The sequence below is a fragment of the Equus caballus genome, chromosome 14 (assembly GCF_041296265.1).
Source record: "Equus caballus isolate H_3958 breed thoroughbred chromosome 14, TB-T2T, whole genome shotgun sequence".
Lineage (NCBI taxonomy): Eukaryota > Metazoa > Chordata > Mammalia > Perissodactyla > Equidae > Equus > Equus caballus.
The window spans coordinates 34,352,585-34,372,761 of record NC_091697.1 but is presented as its reverse complement, the minus strand read 5'-3'; the positions used below and the strand labels follow the sequence as shown (position 1 = coordinate 34,372,761).

General features: G+C 39.3%; 2 long non-coding RNA genes across 3 annotated transcripts in view; one reads left to right on the top strand and one right to left on the bottom strand.

The window, feature by feature from the left end:
• LOC138917267 (uncharacterized) overlaps window positions 1–13,916 on the bottom strand; it is a 44,509-nt gene extending 30,593 nt beyond the window's left edge. The window contains exons 1-2 of the long non-coding RNA XR_011425023.1: window positions 13,775–13,916; window positions 5,629–5,784 (exon numbers count right to left, since the gene is read on the bottom strand). This is a non-coding gene — a long non-coding RNA (uncharacterized lncRNA). The remainder of the gene's footprint in view (window positions 1–5,628; window positions 5,785–13,774) is intronic.
• A 145-nt stretch (window positions 13,917–14,061) lies between these two features.
• The window catches only part of LOC111767740 (uncharacterized), a 29,239-nt gene continuing 23,123 nt past the window's right edge, over window positions 14,062–20,177 (top strand). For both annotated transcript variants that reach the window (XR_002799544.2, XR_011425022.1), the window contains exons 1-2: window positions 14,062–14,420; window positions 18,133–18,194. This is a non-coding gene — a long non-coding RNA (uncharacterized lncRNA). The remainder of the gene's footprint in view (window positions 14,421–18,132; window positions 18,195–20,177) is intronic.

Genomic DNA, 20,177 nt, shown 5'->3' with positions numbered 1-20,177 from the left:
GCCTGTTAAAGAAATATGCAAAGAAACTAAAATTTCTTTCAGTTAGAGGCCAAAATGACTAATTATTTTCTTTCTATTCCCTAACGTGTTCTATAATGCTAATGCGAAAAAGGAATAGATAAGGTGGATACTCAAAGAGAGCAAATTGCTTATTTTGGTTCTAATCTATATCATTTTATGAGAAGAATACTAAAGCCCTTTGTGCATTTTATTCACACAATTTCTGAACATATTTGTGCATAATAACCTTCCACCCATGTGTAATTATATCCTATTTATGCATAATCAAAAGAGGCAGTTGGAAGAAAAACAAGTTCATAATAAGATCTGCAATAGAGATTAAGAAGGGTCTAATTAATATTTCTAAGGAGGAATGAACTCGTTTTCAATGTACTTGATAATTATGTGGCTTAAGTTTCCTGAATCACAACTTTATTTTGAAAAAAAAGACAAAACGAAAAACTTTGAAGCAATTACCAGAGTATCTATTTTGTCTTACTTAAATGAGCATGGCAAGAGATGTTTCTGGTGCATGTAGACATAACCTAAGCTAGCCCGATATTTATTAAGTGATAACACATATCATAGATCAAAATAGTCTAAAAAGCATATTTTAGGAATTGTGCTAATGTGTTTCTCAGCAAGGGGCCTGTGCTCCTTCATCACTTCTCTCCAGGAAGCCAAGATGGTGTCATACACTAGCAAGGAGTGAGTTTGAAGAGGACGAGTCATCAAGACAGAGGCAGGAGAGCTACTCTGTAGACTCTTAAAAGGAGTCGTGATTGGAAATCTCAATGTGTAACGTGTCTCTCAATAAACTCTGACATCCTGGTTGTTACAGTTTTCCAAAGGTATATTTAACAGAAAACAAGCATGAGGTGTGGCTTCCACTTCCTGAGTGTGACACTTGACAACTCTCTTGGTGCTTAAAGCAAGAAACTAGGGCCACCACCTCTCTTTCCATCACTTTAACTCCAGGTTTCCCTGTCCCAGTTCTTGCCTCCAATGAGATGAGACTCCTCATTTGGGCTTTCTAGACCTGAACATCTGTGAGGAGGGGAAGGTATGGGCACCTGCAGCAACTCTGGTAGCTTATGGTTTGGCAGGAAGAGAGGACATACACCCATACCCATACATCTATTAAGCTGACCCTGACACAACTCTTATTGGGAAGAGCAGATACAACATAACTCAGTATTACTTCCCTTGGCCCCTGCTATGTACTAAATTGTGTCTTCCTCAAATTTGTATGGTGAAGCCCTAACCCCTAATGTGACTATATTTGGAGATAAGGTAACAAGGACGTAATTAAAGTTAAATGAGGTCATAAGGCTAGGTCCCCGATCCAATGGGATTAGTGTCCTTATAAGAAGAGATATCAAAGAGCTCACTGTCTCCCCCACTGCTCCCTGCATGCACACCTAGGAAATGTCACATGAATACACAAAAAGAAAGTGGCCATCTACAGGCCTGGGAGAGGGCTTTCAGTCAAAACTGAATCAACTGATGCCTTGATCTTGAGCTTCCCAGCCTCCAGAACTATGAAAAATATATTTTTGTTTAAGTCACCCAGTCTGTGGCATTTTGTTATAGCAGCCTGAGCAGACTAATACCACTACAAAGGTCTCTGATGGAGCCACAGCTGACAATGACACTTTCCATGCATAAGGGATCTTGCTGAATCTGAAAGCTCCAGTCTTGCCACATCATTGCCTTTTTATACTTAGGGTTGTATCAATTAGCACTTCTAATTTAAGGACGATTTACAAATATACAGCATTCCTTGTTTTGTAGCATCAATCACAGACTTGATTGTGGTGAGCCTGGAAGGTACGAGGGGAGTAAAGCATAGTCATTGCTCATAGTCCCTAAGGAATATCTTTGCCTCCAGCTCTTTCATGCCCAGGAAAATCCATTTTCTTATGGCCCCATTCTCTCAGGGAAAGTTCATCACTTTCTATATGGATAGCTGAGTCATTTCTTGTCCTTATTGTAATTCTCACAACATTGTACAGAGTTATTAACCTCATTCTTCCAGATGAGGCATCTGAGAAGCTCAGTCATTTGCTGAAGATGAGTGGTCCAGATTCTGGATCTTAGACCCACATTTGGCTGACTTAAAAGCCCAACCCCATGACTTTAACACAATAACTTCATCCAAAGTGTCCTAGGGAATGGGTGAAACTTTACAGAATATGGAACTAACCTGATAAGGAAACCTAGACTCAAAGATAAGTTACTGTCTTAATAAAGTACTCATCTCTGGCAATATACTTGAATCTTAACAAGCACCGCTTAGCTATACAGATTTTCTCAAATTTGGAAGTGAGATTTTGGCCTTTAGAATTAGATGTGTAAGAAAACTTTTATGTAGGAGAGAAAAAAACTAATGGTCACATTTGTGGTTTCTCCAAACCATGAAAAGGATCCAGAAGGTGAAATTCCACTTTCAAAAGCTAGTTCATTAAAATGAAAAATACCTGGTGTGGGTTAGGGTATTAGGATTATGAGTATGCTTTCCTTTTTCACAATTTCTGTGATGTTATTAATTACCTTTATGATTGAAAAAATTCACAATAATGTTTACTGAAAACTTACTATTAATGTCTAAATACTTAATGCATAGTTAGCTTGTTTAATCCTTATAACAGCATTGTGAGCTAATTGCTATCATTACTTTCATTTTACAGATGAGGAAACTGAGGTCCTGAGAGGTTTAATACTAGTAAGTGGTGGAGCTAGGATTTAAGACCAGGCATTCTTTCTCCAGAGACCATGCACTGATCTCCTCCACTAAGCTGCCTTTTGAATGGTTGAACCTAGTGAAAGAGAGAGGGCCCGAGCATTAGTGTTTTGAGGTCTAAGATAGTAGACAGAGGGAAGGAGGTGGGACAGGACAGCTAAGGAGCTAGATGAAGACCCTGGATACCTGAGGAGAAATCACCCTGGTTCAGAAGAGCTAGCAGAAAGGGTTTTGCTCTACCACAGTCCTTTTTGTAAAGTTAGCTTATCATGCTAAACTAATCCCCAATCCTAAAATAAATCAGTGGCTTTATATTCTTATGCCCTCAGCCTCAATAATCATTTTCTACGCTTTATTTCACTCAGTCTCTCATCTCAAGTTATAAGGTACATGCCTTTAATGGGTATGTTTTAGCCTTATAATTAGCAATCTTACATAACAAATTAATTTTTAGGTAATCCCATCCAGAAAGGGTAATAGCTGTAGTATTATCGTGGTTTGTAAATAATAGAAACAAAAGGTGTTGTCTAGCAGCCAGGGAACTAAATACTCAGATCAAGTAAAACAACTCCCTCATATTTTATATCACTCCATTACCATCTCAAAAATAACCGCGTAACTAATATTAGTTCTACTCAGTTTGTAACAACAACAATATATAAATCAGTCTGGAAGAGCAACTATCCACCATTGTATATTCTAATGGTTTCACACAGGGTGATGAATTTTGCCTTATCTGAGGAGAGCTGTTTAGATATTGTTGGCAAGATCACCATTTAGTTTGTCTATAAAGAAAAAGAAAGCAAGTTCCTTCATCTACATGTCCAAACATTTATCCGTTTCATTCTATCTGCCCATCCACCCATCCACCTATGCACCAATCTATCCATCCATCTACTCATCCATCCATCTATCTTCCCAGCCACCTACCGATCTAATGAACATTTGTTGAGCACCTGCATTGAGCGCAGCTTGGTCAGGAACTGCACATTTGCTGTTGTGAATCTTGTTTGGGCACTTTCTTTTGCTCCTAGTCCATTATTTTTTCCTAGGTGTAGTCTGTAGACCAACTTCTTCAGAATCTCCTAGGGGTCTTATTAAAAACACATACTCCAGGTATCCATCCACTTTATCAGAATTAGATGCAGGAATCTTTGTTTTTTATAATCCTAAAGATAAATTTAATCCATTATAGCTTAAGAAACCCTAACCTAGACCAACTCTGCTTCATAGGAATTCTTCTAAAGAGAATTCAGAGAACAGAAACAGCTACAGCAAGTCATTCAAAGGTATTTATTAGTCTCTAGATACAAAGAACTGATGATCTAGAGATAAGAAAGTATGAATAGGATGCTGAAAACCTTGAAGGGCCATTTGCAGGAGCCGAGCTTCCTTAGGCTGGACTCCAGAGTTAAGAGAGCGTAGATTGAGAAAGAGTAAAATCAAAGATTGTTGGGAATTCTTAGGCAATCATGGCTCTCCATTCATTCATATCTGATAAGCTTCTTTTCTGGCCTCTGACCACTTACCTTCCAGTTCAGAAGCATGCATACCTGACTGTCTTTGAATGTGGAATCAAAATCTCAGCTTACTAGTATGATCATAGACAAGTCACCCAACTTCTCTGATCTTTAGATTCCTTAACTGAGAAATGGGAAGGATTACACCATGTAACTCATAGGCTGTTTTGAAACAAATGTTGATATTACATTCCTTTTGGTTCTGTAGCCTTGCTCACCACTGAATTATGCTGTGGATTGTTCTCAGCTACCTCCAGCTCCCTAACCACACTAGACCTGTTTATTGTTTATTCCTTCCTTCCATTGCACTCCTCTCCCTCTAACCATCTACCCCAAATAGGCCAAATCTCTCCTTTACTTTTAAATTTGTGTTGAATATGGAGAGCTGCCTATCCATATACCTGCATGCTAAGAGCTAACAATCCAGTTGTGCCCAAGAAGTTGAATTTTGTATAATTCAGAACAAGATTTTCTACCATACATGTACAAGTGATGAGATCGCAGCCAACGTATGATTTCACGGTAGATGGCATTCTAAAAAGATCATTGGCAGCCCATGCCAAATATGAGTAATAAATTCCAGAAGTGCTTCCTATACAAATTTCATCATTAGAACTCATTCAGGGTCACTCAATCATTTATTCACTCACTTATCCATTCATTTATTTAATTATTTATTAAATTTCTATGGGGTTTAAGCAATGAATAAAAGAGTTAGTTGAGGACACCTGTACTCACAGAGCTTATAGTCTAGTGGGGGAGTGTGTTCTTTTATGCATGTAGATGGAAGGACAGAACAAACTCTTGAGAATTAAAGTTAGTGATATTTCAGCAAGTCAGTTTTGTCCATAGGTGGAAAATTAAACAAGTCACTCTGTAGACCTTGCGGGATGGAGAAAGAATTGGGCAGAGAGAAAAAGAACTGGAAAGAGTGGTTTATATATTCATGAAAGTAAAATGATACTTTTTAGGACTCTTTGTCTCTGTTCTCTGGATTTACAATGATTATCTTTTGTGGAGTGAGTGAGCACAGCACTGCCCACGGTCATGTTCAAAATTCCTTCCACTCAGGTCGTTTTGCTACATCAGTTAAAACGGCGAGTGACCCCTCAGAGGTAGAGGCATTAGGTGCAAACGCATGTGTTGTAATGGAGTGGTCCATAAACTAGTGTTGAACTTTCTGTTCTGAAGCTAATGCGACGAGCAGCCCAGTAGGAAGATTAGGGAAACTGGATGAGAGGAAACAATGCCCATAAAGTTGCCTTAGTTCTATGCAGGGACTGATTCCCAGAAGCACTGGGGTGCACAAAACCGACACATCACCTCCAAGATCAGCAAGTTGTCGCGTCCAAAAGGGGGAAGTACCTTATTCGAGGTCATGAAGCAAGTTGGCAAGAGAGCTAAGGTGAGAGCGCAGGTCTGTCAATTTTCAGTCTAGTGTTCTTCTGACCACGTGTCAGGGCAGCCATGGACTGAAGGTTTAGACTGTCATCTGAGAGCCTATTCATGTCTCTCTGGAAGCTGTTGACAAAGAACCCATTTTTCACTGGATATGTAACATGCAAGAGAGAGGCCCGCACCGGATGTCCCATGACCTCAATGCCCAGCCTATCAGTGAATTTTCCCCTCCCATGGTGTGGAGGCGCTGCATAGAGCAAGACTGAATCTGGGGCTACAACTCACATCAGGAAAGGCTCCACTCAAAAGGCTTTGTGCCGTGAAACTGAAGTCTATTATTCTCCTCATCATTGTTCGTGTTAAAGTCATCAGCATTGCCCACATAACCAGTATGAATGTGAGCCAGACATTTTGCATGGTAAAGAATTCAAATGATATAATAGCATATATGTATATTCTTACTTAGTATGCATGAATTCAACTCTGCATAATTCTCCCCACTCCCCTCCTCCCTCCAAAACAAAAAAGGTTGTGTAGGGGGAGAGAGAGAGACAGAAGGGGAAGAAACAGAGAGAGAACTACAAAAAATAAGTTAAATAAAACAGGCAATTTTATTCCTTCATCCCCAAATGTCTTTGCCACTTGGCATAAATAATGACTAACTTTAGCCATTAGATTTTTCTCTTCAGGTAAAACTTTGGCAAATTGTACATTACCTGGCATGAGTGAGAGATGATAACATTGGGCACTGACTTCATACCAGGTATTCTGTGTAAAGCTCTCACACTTTGTCCCATTTAATCTTTCCAACAGCCTTACAAGCCACCTGATACCTTACATAGCTAAGGTTCTGAAATAATGAAACAGAAAAAAAGTTTGTATGATAATATTAGCTTTCATTTGTGCTAGGCTTTATGGTTTTCGAAGCATATCCACATCCATAATCTTACTGAAAGCAATTATTTTACAGATGAGAAAATAGTAGGAACAGTCATTGTCTTTCTGACAAGTACCCTTTCCTTTAGTGACTATTTCCTTCCGCTTTTCATGTGGTCATGGGAATGTCAATCATGGTGCTCGTGAGCAGCTGCTCTGCTCTGCCACCCTGCAAACACATAGGGCTGAGCATGTTACCAGCCTGACTTCTCAGATGATCACATCCCCCTGGCTCCTTGAGTTTTGATATATGGACCAGGGAGAGATGGAAAGATCCTTCTTCCTTTTGGATAGTGAGTTAAAGCAAAAAACTTGGAGCTACCAGTGGCCATATTTGTTACCATGTTGAGAGAGACAATATGAGAACAACGTCTGATTTTAAAAAGTTAAGAGTTGGATTAGGTCAAAAGAAGGAGGGTTGAAATGTAGAGAGGAGACTGAGGCTTGCTGTTATTGACAAGCCCTTGGATCCAGCAATGCCTGAAGTCTTCACCTTCCTTGAACTTCAATTATGCCAGCCAATGATTTCCTTTCTTAAGCTAGTTTAACCCGGGTTTCTGGAACTTGTAGCCAAAGAAATCATGACTAGTACATCTGCAGAACAGGGACCAGAACCCGAATCCTGGTTTGTTCTGATGTCTAGTCTAGTGCTCTTTCTCCTAAACTGTAATGTCCAGGGAAATCTGGTGCTTGAGGAATCATCCAGAGAAGGCATATCAGATGTGAAAGCAGAGACGGAAATACTCTGCTTTTAAAGGGAAGAGAAAGAATAAACGTGGCAGTGATTGCTCAAATAGAAAAGGGCAAAATGAAGAGAACTAAGAAACGGGCACAATGTATATAAGCATACTTCTTTCCTAACTTTACCAGTAGCTACTCCTAAAAACTAAACTTCAGTTGCCGCCCACTGCTGATGCTAAGGCAACGAAGCTTGTGAAGGAGTTCACAACTTCATTACTTAGGCATGCTAACTAAAATGGGATGGTTTCACTTTTCTTTCCATCGTTACCACTGTTTTCTACAACGCGGTCTTCTGACCTGCTTAGAATATGTTAATTTACAGGATGTAGTCATTTCCCTTATCAGCCCCTCCAGGCAGTTGGCAAGAAGTATTTTCAGCTACAGACCTTGCAATCAGCCACTCAGACCTGCTGCCTTCCTGTGCCCTGACGGATAGAGCTAATTAGCACTCAGCAGCTTTTAGGCATTATCTCTGGCTCCAGAACATCCCCATAAATGAGGGGCAGGCCTGTCCTTACCCCTGAGGGAAGAGAAGAAAATCTCAAATATTTGGAGGTTAAACAACTTCCTAAAAGTTCCTCCCTCTATCACAATTTACTTATCCTTTACTGGTCGGCTCCTGTCCTATCTTATCTGAGCAGACTTAGGAGACTGCATCAACCTTTTGGAGATGTTTTCTTTGTCATACAGGTTTGTATATCATTTTCGTACCACATCATTACCATATACAGTGCAACAACTGGTGGCATAATACTTACTCATCCATCTATCCGTCCATCCACCCACCCATCCTTCCGGCCATCCATCCAGTCAACCAGCATTTCTTGAGTGTGTACTGTATGTCAAGCACAAGTGGGAATTCATAGAACTATGCAGAAAGGAAAGCTTAGTTATATCCTCGTTGGGAGAGAAAGATAATTATGTATAATGAAGAGAACTATTGAGTTAATAAAATCAAATAATGGTATGTAGAGTGAAGGGAGGATTGGGTGGTTAGAGAAAGCATCTCTGAGATAGTGACATGCAACCTCGGATAAGAAAGAGTCACCCAAGCAAAGAGGCAGGGAAGAGCATCTTTCAGGAAGAGGGAAGCAGTAAGCACAAAGGCCTTGTGTGGAAATGAGGTGTGAGCATTTGAGAAACAGAAGGCAGGTTCAGCGTGGCTGGAATATAATGAGAGAGGGAGAGGGCGGCAGGAAAAGAGGTCAAAGATTCACTCCTTCTTTGAATTTTCTTCTGACTGCAGTGGAAAGTCTTTGGCAGGCTTTTACATGGTCACGTAACAGGGACTGATTTAAGCTTTCAAAAGATCACCCTGGCTGCTGAGCGGTGAACGGACTGCAGGTGCAAAAGACAAGTGTGACAGCAGCAGAGCAGCTGCATGATCATTTCAGTGCCCAGCGTGTGCCTGGCACTGCCCTGAGTGCTTTACAGTCCTCCCATATCCCTGCAGAGCCTGAAGAGGCTTTGATTATTTTTGTATTTTATAAATGAAGAATTAGGGATTTATCCCAAATCATAAACATTAAGTGGCTGAGCTGGGATTTGAACCTACATCCAAATAACTCCAAAGCCATTGTGCTTAAATACTTTATTTATTGCACTATGCTGTGCTATAGGCCCTTGACCGTCATAGGTTTAACAATCAACGTCTTGATTAATTTTAGGAAATCCTAATGTCCCATGATATATTAATTTTAATTTTGTGGAAGCACCTACTTGCATGCACTATAAGGGAGGTATATCGCAAGGAGGCACTTGATGGATGAGTGGTTCTTCAGCCAAGAGTACATGGTAACTGTCATGGAATGTCTCTCTAGAGACCAAGCATGAGGAACATATAATTCTCCAGAGAACTGTGATTCCAGAACAACTTTTTCTGATATAGAGAGAATTAAGAATGTGATGAGAACACACATTTTTCAAATATTACTGCTTTTTCAGGAACTTACACACTATAGATGTATTTGCAAATTGGAGGTTTCTGAATATCTGCAGATACCCTCCTCAGAATTCAAGTGTCTATACTAGATCTATAAATGAAGCTTTGGGAATACCCATCACCAGGCCCCTTCAGTGAGGCTGCCACACTTTGTTCTGTTAATCTCATTTCTCCATAATTTACATATAAAAACCTAAATTTGATTACAGAATTCAATAGCCATGAACTCCATGATGAAATTAAATAAAGCCATGCAAACTTTTCTAATTACTTTCAAATCTGGTACCAAGATCTTGGAGGCATCAAAATATTTGAGAGAGGGGCTAGCCCCGTGGCCGAGTGGTTAAGTTTTCGTGCTCCGCTGCAGGCGGCCCAGTGTTTTGTTGGTTTGAATCCTGGGTGCGGACAAGGCACTGCTCATCAAACCACGCTGAGGCGGCGTCCCACATGCCACAACTAGAAGGACCCACAACGAAGAATATACAACTATGTACCGGGGGGCTTTGGGAAGAAAAAGGAAAAAAATAAAATCTTTAAAAAAAAAATATTTGAGAGATATTCTTTTCAAAGGGAAAAACGGCACGTTTGGGTAAGGCCCAACTTAGAGGTCATTGGGTGGAAAGGAATTCTTTTCCTGGATTTCCACAGGAAATAGAAGAATACCAGTCTCTAGCCATTCACTGAAGTTGGAGCTGGTCACAGGAATCAACAAAATTCACACACTCTCCTGCACCAATAGTTGTCCTCCCTAAATTGGGGGAAGTACCACTCAACGATGTACCTTTCGTACCTGTCCCAGTCTCTTCTCCCCTGAGAATCTGCCTGCATTAGGTCTTTTCCTCTTTGGAGGCCAAGAACTCATATAATTATTTGTTTATGCATCTTAGAGTATATATAATCACCCTAGTTAAGGCAATTATACTCTACCAGTAATTTTGTAGGTACTAGACCCATCCTGAAGACCCAGATGCTAGGGAAGCTTTGTGAGTAAGAAATGTCTAGATAACCAGGCCTCATAGTTCCCTAACTACCCTGTTTACTCAAGGACTCCAGTTATTTATTATGGACCAAGCCATACTAAGGGATGCCTCAAACACTAGGTAGTGGTAGACTGTAGTGTATAGGATGGAAAAGTCATCTAGAAAATTCTAGAATTAGCAAGTAGCATCCACTATGCCCCCTATATTTCATTTATCCAACAAATTTTTATTTAGCATCTCCTACGCAAAAGGCACTGTTCTAGGTTCTTGGGACGTGTCAATGAACTAAAAAGACAAAAATCTCTCCCTCTTATTCACAATAGCCAGGACATAGAAGCAACCCAAATGTTCATCATGGATGAATGGGTCAACAAAATGTGGTATATACATTCAATGGAATACTATACAGCCTTAAAAAGGAAGACCCAACGTAGATGGAACTTGAGGGAATTTTGCTAAATGAAATAAGCTAGTCACAAAAGGACAAACATAAGGTATCTTGCTTATGCTTGCATAAGGTATCTAAAATAGCCAAATTCGCAGAAATAGAAAGTAGAATGGTGGTTGCCAGGGGTGGGTGGAGGGAGAGATGGGGAGTTGTTTAATGGGCATAGAGTCTCAGTTCTAGTAGATGAAAAAGTTCTGGAGATCTGTTTCACAGCCAAGATAAATATTCTTGACACTACTGAACTGTATACTTAAAAATTCTAAGATGGTCAATTTTATGATATGTGTTTTCACCACGATAAAAAAAATCCCTGGGGCAAGGCCTGTGGCAACTAGTTAAGTTCGTACACTCAACTTTGGCAGCCCAGGGTTTTGCCAGTTCGGATCCTGAGTGCGAACATGGCACCACTCATCAGGCCATGTTGAGGCAGCGTCCCAGATGCCACAACTAGAAGGAGCCACAACTAAAATATACGACTATATACTGGGGGGCTTTGAGGAGAGAAAGCAGGAAAAAAAAAATGCCTGCCTCTTGGAGCTTATATTCTAGTGAGACTGGGTGGGGCTAAGTGAAAATGTATAGTAAACATAAGTCAATTCTATAGTATGTTAGAAGATGATGAGTACTTTGAAAAAAGTAAAAGATTAAACAGGTAGGGAGGGTTTGAAGGGCCAGTTGCAGAGAGAAGTTTCGGTATTAAATAAATAGCGTATAGGACCTCAATTAAAGGTGAGATTTGGGCAAAATCTTGAAGCAAATGAGTGAGTTAGCTAAACAGATACCTGCGGGGAAGGCAAACGCTTTAGGTGAAGGGAACAGTAGAATAGACCTACTGGTGGGACAAGCCTGTGGTTTTGGAGGAACAGCAAGAAAGCCAGTGTATTTGCCCTTCTGAAGTATTTCTAATGCCTATGGGCCATTCAACAAAGTGGAAGTCTGTGTCTCTGTGGGGAAGGTGATTACAGTTTTACTCTAAGGCCCATCATTTTTTTGCATGTTTTACTATTCATAAAGTTTCCAATATTATGCTGGGGCTAAAGATAAAGTGGTAAGCAAAACAGGCATGTCCTTGCTGCCAGTGGGAGAGAGGTGTGATTCCACAGGCAATAGTGGTGCTGTGGTCAGTGTTTCATAGGGATGCAAGAGCACTAACCACTTCCAGGAGGTCAGAGAAGGCCTCCCTGAGGATGGAATGGATGTTTTAGCCAAGATGTCAAGGAATGGAAGTTAGCCAGAACATGAGCAAGGGGAACAGTGCCCTGGGTGGTGGGGTAGCATGTTGAAAGGGCTGCAGGCAATATGACGCAGAGCATATGAGAAACTGAAACAAGTTTAGCATAAATCGTGTATATGGGAAAAGGGTGTATGATGAGCATCAAGAGAGAGAAAGACATTCGGAGATATTGTGGGGTCCTTGAAAGCTATTTTAAGGAATTTTTTTTTTAATTTAAGAAAAATAGGAAATTGTAAAGTCTTTTAAAGTAGGAATTGATGTAACCAAATATTACCTATTTTCTCTTTTTTTGGTACGAAATTGATCTCTTCCTAATCTTCGGCTCATTACCACATTCTCGTCGTTGACCCATGTATGGCAGTTTTTTATTGATGATTTAGTTATTGTCAATAGTATTGTAACACCTTTGGACTCACCACCCATTTTGAAAGCTATGACACTTTGGCAATTGCCTTCATCTGTTTATATGGCTTCCTCCAGTCACCCTATACCCAAGGTAAACATTACACCTTATTCTGAGTTTATCCTTCTCTTGTTTCTTTTCTTTTCTCTTTTTGTTTAAAGTTTTACAACTATATGTATTCTTTTAAAAAATTTTTAATTGTGGTAAAAAACACATAACATAAAATTTATGATCTTAACCACTGTTAAGCGTACGGTCCAGTGGTGTTAAGTATATTCACATTGTTGAGAAACAAATCTCTAGAATTATTTTATCTTGTGAAACTGAAATTATATCCACTTGACAAGAGCTCTCCATCTTCCCCTCTCCCTTACCTCTGGCAACCGCTATTCTACTTCTGTTTCTATGATTTTGACTATTTTAGATACCTCATATAAGTGGAATCACGCACTATTTGTCTTTTTGTGACTGGCTTATTTCACTTAGCCTAACGTCCTCAAGCTTCATCTATGCTACAGGATGTGATAGAGTTTCCTTCTTTTTTAAGGCTGAATACTATTCTATTGAATATATATATCACATCACTTCAAGTTCTCTTAAAAGGTATACTTTTATTTTGGCAAGGGCACTCTAGCCGCTCTTGGTGGAGTCTGGAAGGAGACAAAATAATCCACAAGAGGGCTATGATATCCAAATTGCACTAACGGGATTGGGCCTTGTATTCTAGGCATTCCCATACATAAAGCCAGTTAACTAGATTTCCTCAAGCCAGTCTACCACATGCTTTTGGCATGATGCTTGGTGCCTGGGAATTATCCTCTCTTTGGTGAATCTGCCATGATTCGTGGAAATCTACTCATTTCTCAGTGTGTCAGATTAGATCTTCCACCTTACCTGATATCTGCAGAGTTCTACAGGCTAGCAGTGGACAGGAAGACTCCTACACTTCCTCAATGACCAAAGCATTTTCTCCTATTTTTTTTTTTAATCAGAAAAATCCTTAAATTGAGTACCAGACACAGAAATGAGAATTTCTAATAGTGTCTTCTTTTCCTTCTCATTAATTCATACATGACCTCTTTCTGGAACACTTGTGAATAAACAAGAATTTAATGGGGTCAGAAAGGGTCAAGATGGAGCTGTTACAGACCAAAATATGGGGGAGGTGGGGGAGGGGGGTGGGGACAAACAGGAAGCAGGGAGAGAAAGAATTGTGTGAGGCTGAAAACGTGGTCAGTCAGTGAGATGCAAAAGGAAGTACACAGAGAGAATATGTGCTGGGGCATAAAGCATTACAAAAGCTACAAAAACAGGTAGAGGAGGAGGTAGGAGAGGGAGAGAGAGGGCAGAGAAAGGGGAGCGACCAGAGGTGGGAATTGGTCCAATGAAATCGCGCCAACTCCCAGGGAGATTGCTGAGGGGTTCCAACCTGCAGATCCATCTGTCTCCTCGGATTCTAGGGCAAACCTCATTAGTGTGAGGAGGCACCCCACGGCTCAGTCCCTACCCCAGGGACCTCAGATTCCCATCTGGCAAGCTAGAGGAACAAGTGTGCTTGCTCTGCTGTGGGGTTTGGCTTCTTTCACATACTTTTTTTCTGATAAGAAAAATGTACCTTTTCCACTATTTATTAGCTTTCATTGGCTGTTTCATGCTCTGCTATTCTAGCCTTAGGAGTCACACTAACTTGATTGCTGAAGAAGGCTAAGAACTTAACTCTTTGTGTAATTAAACTCTGAAAAGCACATTCTCATTCTCCGTCATCCTACCTGGAAGGTGGTCAAAGACAGCCACCAGTCTTCCAAATCGTGGTTCCTTGGATGCAGGCCAGATGCTGCAGGGCTAGGGTTACTCAGAAGGCCACAGGGTCACAAGCTTGATGAGATGCTCTGTTTCTTCCTGGAAGGAAATGAGAGAAGTTAGGGGCCACTGCAAATCCAGAGATCTACATTTCTAGAGGTGAAAAATGCTAGACATGGGAACCACAAGGAAAGTGAAAATACAACTGAAATTTATTCAAGAAGCATTCATGCACATAACCAGGGCTTACTTGAGGATGGTTAAAACTCTCGCAGGTGAGTCTTCCTCTGCCAAGCAGCAAATTCATTCTTATTAAAGATTTGACGGTTTGGCACTCTCTTTGCATCTATTAATTCATCTATTTATTCAAAAAATATGTATCAACTACTCACCCAATGCCAGCATTGTGATAAGCATTGGGACGTAGTCCTGTAAAAGACAGATCTTTTTCTTGCTCTCATGGAGTTTACAATTTCTCATGATAGTTAAAGTTGCATAAGGGGAGGGAAATTGTCAAATATTCAGAAGACATAAATACACTCTTCCTCTTTGGGACATTTGCAGACACTGCTCCAGATTCCTCCCTGTCCTCTATTTACTTGAAAAAGGAGCAAGGGAAAGAACGTGGGGTGGGAACCCCAATATTGCCTGTACTTCCATCTCCTCTACTTTGTGGTGTAACCTTGGACATGTCATGTGACCTTTCTGAGATTCCATTTCCCCCATCTGTAAAATGCAACCAGGCAGATTTACTTACCTCATGAAACTTCTGTGAAGTTGAAATAAAATCAAACATGGGAAGCACTTTGTAAATTGTAAAGCAGCATACAATGAAGTTTTCTCTTCTGCCCCTCTTCCCTTAGGCTTCAGTGTCAAGCCATAGGGTGGTCAAATCCGCACTCTGCCACATCCAGTTGTGTGCCTTGGGTGTTTTTATGAGACTTTCTGAGGCTCTGTTTCTGAACCTGTAAAGTGCATATTATAGCATTTAACACATATGATTCCACTGCAAGGATTTAAAAAATACATCTATGTGAAGTTCTACTCTGCTAGGAAAAAAGTGTGCCCTTGATAAAGGTAAATTCATTGTTTCCTTTCTTTCTTCTTGTTCTGCCTGCTTTCTGTCTCTCACTTTACCTCTCAAGACCACAAAGAAAGCAATATCCAGGTTATTGTGGGTGGAAGGGAAACTATATGAGAGTTAGTTTTCCTTGTCAATACAATTCTTAATTACTTAGCACCTTTCTTCTCTCACAAAGAATGGGGGTAACAATGATTGAGATAATAAAAATAGTAGATAAAAAATAGGGCTAACTATGGAATTATGCACCAAGCACTTCATAAGAATATCTCATGCAATCCTCCACTCTCTGAATTAGGTTCTATTATTATGAGGAAAATGAAGCACGGAGAGGTTAAATGACTTGACTAAGGTCATGCTGTTGGAGCCAAAACTTGAGCCCAGCTAGTCTGATACCAGCATTGATGTTCATAACCACCTGGTGTTTTGGGCTCCTGGTCACCGTGTTTTATAAGGCCTGAGCTAGTCAAGGAAAGTTGAGACTTCTTCTGACTTTCTCATCCAAGTTATGCAATTAAGGTGTTTGTTAAGAGTTAAAAACAAATCTTGAATGAAAGGATGGATGGATGGATGACAGTCCCTGAGAATTTCAAAGAATATCCTTCTAGACTCTAAGTGATTTTCAACTTTCTAAGCAAAATCTGTCATGTTCCAGAATTCTTTTGTCTTGCTCACTTTTGTTTCCTTATTCTTTCTCTCTTTTTGTTTCGGAGATGAACTACCACCTTCAATGTCCGTTCTCCTTATGGGAGAGTCACTAGCCGCTGCCATGGCAGCTCAGTTCTTACTCTCAGGTAGTTTACTCAGTCCCTTCAAGACAAATCAGTTTGATTCAAGCACTACAAATCACTATTGCTTTCTTGTTCATCTCTAATGTCCTGGTTGGGAACAGCAGAGGGGCTGCGGGTAATCAATTTGCTACTAGTCTAATTGATAACACAACCATCTGAGAATCCTTTGGAAGCCTGGAATTGTGATAAATTGTTTCACTTTTTTCTTTTATTTTATATGCATAATTTTCCTGGTTGGATGTTATTCTTTCCATTTTATAGATGAGAACATCAAGTTCAGAATCCATATCCTTAGTTAACACAAAGTGCAATTATGTTACAAGTCTAGGCCTGTGCTCTAGCAAGTTTTATATGTGTATACTAAGCAACTTCCCACTCTCATTTGAGTTTCAACTTTCTGATCAGTAAAGTGTTAAATAGATCACTAACTCCTTTTTGGAGCTCAATGTTATATTTTTGAGAGAATGAAAAACAGTTTTTTATCTGTTTCCAGCCTCAAAATTATCCTTTTTTTTTCTTATTAAAATAGGAAAAGAGCCACCTCTTCATTCCAGAATTCTCTCTGGACCAGTGATACCTGAGAGCTTTGTCTCATTCTTTATGTTTTTATTCATATCACTATATCCTTGTATAATGGTTACATACTTCTTTTAGTATAGGAATGAAAAAAGTAGCATAAAGTTCTCTTCTTTACCATGAATGATGTGTTGTGACAATAAGTATAAATAGGTTAAATTTATTCCATGTGCCATGTGTCTATTTCAGTGAATACTTATTGTGAATGTTTATTATAAATGTTTGAATACTGATGTCACCTCTCTACTGGGCAGGGAAAGCCAGGATAAAAGATGTGGCCCTTACCTTGGCAATTATTATAGCAGGTAGACACTACATGTTCCTGCATCATTGCTGAACATCTTGAGGGAGGAGCATGTGCATGAGAATGCGGCAATCCCCTCTCATAATCTTCAGGCAAAAGTGATGCTTCATTCTCTGTCCTCCTCCTGCTTTAGATAAATCAAACGTTTCTGGAAAGCTGTTAAAGAAGATAAGCATAATTCCAGCTTTGGAATAAGAGCTATGTTTACTGGGTCCTCTGGGAGCAGGTGCTGAGATGGAATTAGGAGTTCAAGAGGTTTATTACGTGAGAAAGATGAAAGGAAAAGAAGAAGCACTGAGCAAAGAAAGCTTCCAACCAGAGTGTAGATATGACAAAAGTCTTGGTCAACCCAGCGGATCTCTGGAGCAAATATTTCCCATTAAAGGAGTTCTATGTTAGACAGAAATATCCAGGCCCTATTTATCCACCATACTTAGTCTTAGGCTGGAGTTACACAGGAAGAACTTGATTTCAGCTTGAAAGTTGAAACAAGTTCTGAATGTGTTAAGAGCTGGAAGCTGTCAACTTATTGCACTCCTTGCAACTGAATGGAGAGTTCTTTCTTGAAGGAGATTCAAGGAGTATACTTCTGTGGCTGCCACAGTAGCTCATTCAAGGTCTTCTAATCCTGTTCTCACATGTTACTGTTTATCCTAAATTCTCCTGAAGAATTCTTCAGCATCCTGCAGCCTCTTCAAATACTTTTTATACTTCATTGCATTTTTTTTTAAAGTTGTCTTAGGGAAAACAATATACATCCTTATTTTTTTATGGTCACTTAGAGATAATGTAGTGCCTTTTCACAAAAAAATGTAGAAACTTTGTAATACTATGCATCTCTTTACACCCAATCCTTTATGTTATAGTGGTTATATGTATTTTGTCTATATGTGTTATAAATATCAAAAGGCAATGTTAAATTTTGCTTTAAGCAGTTATGCAATTTACAAAGAGATTCTGAGAAAAATAAAAAAGAATAAAATAATTTTTGAATTTATCCAGATATTTACCATTTGCAATGTTCTTCAGTGTTATCTGAGCATCTGAGTCTGCGGTTTTTATTATGTGCAGGTTTTATAGCTGTTTTCTGCAGGGGAGTCAAGTAGTCTTTCTCTGCGATGACTAGATGTTGATAACCAGTAGTTTTTAAAAATATCTCAGTGATAATGCAATTACATACAACTTTGTTAACTTTGCTCCCTGAATGTCTCTTGAATCTGCTCATATCTCTCCAGGTTGACAGACACCTCACTGGTATCATTACTTCTGAAATGAATCTACTTGAATCTACTCTTGTGTGAGTACCGTCAATAGCAAATTCTCCACACAGTTGTCAGAGAGATCCCATTACAGTACCAATCTAACTAGGTCACTCTTCTATTTAAAACCTTTAAATGTATCCCCAATGCATTTAGAATAAAATTAAAAATCCTTACATAAACAAGACACTGCACAGAATGGCTCTTGCCTATTTATCTTGACTAGATCTCTTTCTTTGTGAGCTCCAGCCACGTGGACTTTTTTCTTCCCTTTCAGTGACATGAATTTTCAGGCTTATTGCCATGCACAGGGAATATGTTTTGACAGGACTACTCTTCTATTGTTCTTTGCTGAGTAGCTTCAATTCCTCCTGAGATCTCAGCTCAAATATCAGCTTCTCCAGGGAAGACACTGTAAGGGAGGAAGACAATTCCTCTACCCTCTAGGTTCTTCTGGCTGGTCTAAGAATTTAATTGACGTGAGACAGGATAATAGGAGAAAATCAAACAAAGTTTAATAACATATATACATGGGAGAAACCCAGGAAAACTGAGTAACTCATCAGAATGACCAAAGCCCGCCACCTTAAATACCATCTTCAGTTAGAGACAAAGGAGGATGTTGGGGGTAGTGGTTTAGATCTTCAAAGAGGAGGAAGGCAATTTACATGGAGATGGAAATGAAAATGAGCCAACTATAGACAATGTGACCTGAGAAACACACTTAACATTACACTAGAGTTATCTTAGGGTATTATTAGCTCCTTCCTGGAACAGGCCCCTTCTATCTTAAATTCTTTTAGGCATTTGGGGCGAAGGTCAAAGTTTCTTTCAAGGTCTTTTTGTCCTTGAAAATAGTCAAGGCTAAGAGACACATTTTGGGGAGACCAATTCTGATCCCCCACAACACCTTTTGCCCTCCAGATTAGGATAAAACCCTTGTGATAGACTCTCATAGCAAATGATTCTATGATCATCACCAGTGTATCATCTTCAACTTTTTCCATTTGAAACGTCATCTCCCAATAGTAAACTATTTGATTTTACGTTTAGGATTTTGAGTCAGTTATTTCTGAATAGATTCTGGGTCCTTTACAGTTTTTGTAGATTGAGGCTATCTTTCATGGGCTGCGGTTTACCGAAGCATTGAGGGAATCACACGTTATAGTAATTAGAGAACTGAACATTTTTGGCACTCAGGGCATAATAAGCGTATTGCCTATCAATGCTGTACTCTTGGAAATTTAGATCCTGTTCTTGCATATTCACTCTAACATGATCATCATTTGAGTTTTGATGATTCTGAATGCTTTCATATGATTCAGGCCCAGTGCCAAATTGTCTTTATTTTGTATATTTATTTTTGAAAAGAAGTTAAAACATCTTGAGATTCAGAAAACTTTAGTTTGAAAAGACCTCAGGGTTTCAAAATTGTAGCTGTGGATGCATAAACTTGTACAATAAAGCCTTCTGGAAGATAGAGATGAGCTGGAAGGATAGGATTTGTTGAAAAACCGTATCCCCTCTCTTTACAGCTAGAGAAAAGTGCCTTTTTATAGCTCACGAAGACAGAGTCAAAAAAATTAGTCACTATAAAAATATCTGGTTTCAGCTTTCATTTTTGTTGGGAGAACTGAAAAGTTCTGACTTTTGAATACATTTATTTATTATTCTCTTGTAGATTTACTCATAAATGAAAATGAGTGGTATAGTAAAATTAGGCCTAATGCATTCTTATTCTTTTTTTCTTGTTTGCACTTGTTTTATAGGAACTAAAGGAAAAAAAAAAGAAAGATGTGCTATAAACATATCAGCATAAGGATTTAAAACTCTATGCCTTGCATGACCTTTTTTTATTGAGGTAAAATTCACACAACATACACATAAACTTAACCATTTTCAGTTGTATAATTCAGTGAAATTTAGTACATTCACAGTGTTATGCAATTATCACCTCTATTTAGTTCCAAAAGCTTTTCGTCACCACAGAAGAAAAACTCATACTCATTAAGCAGTCGTTT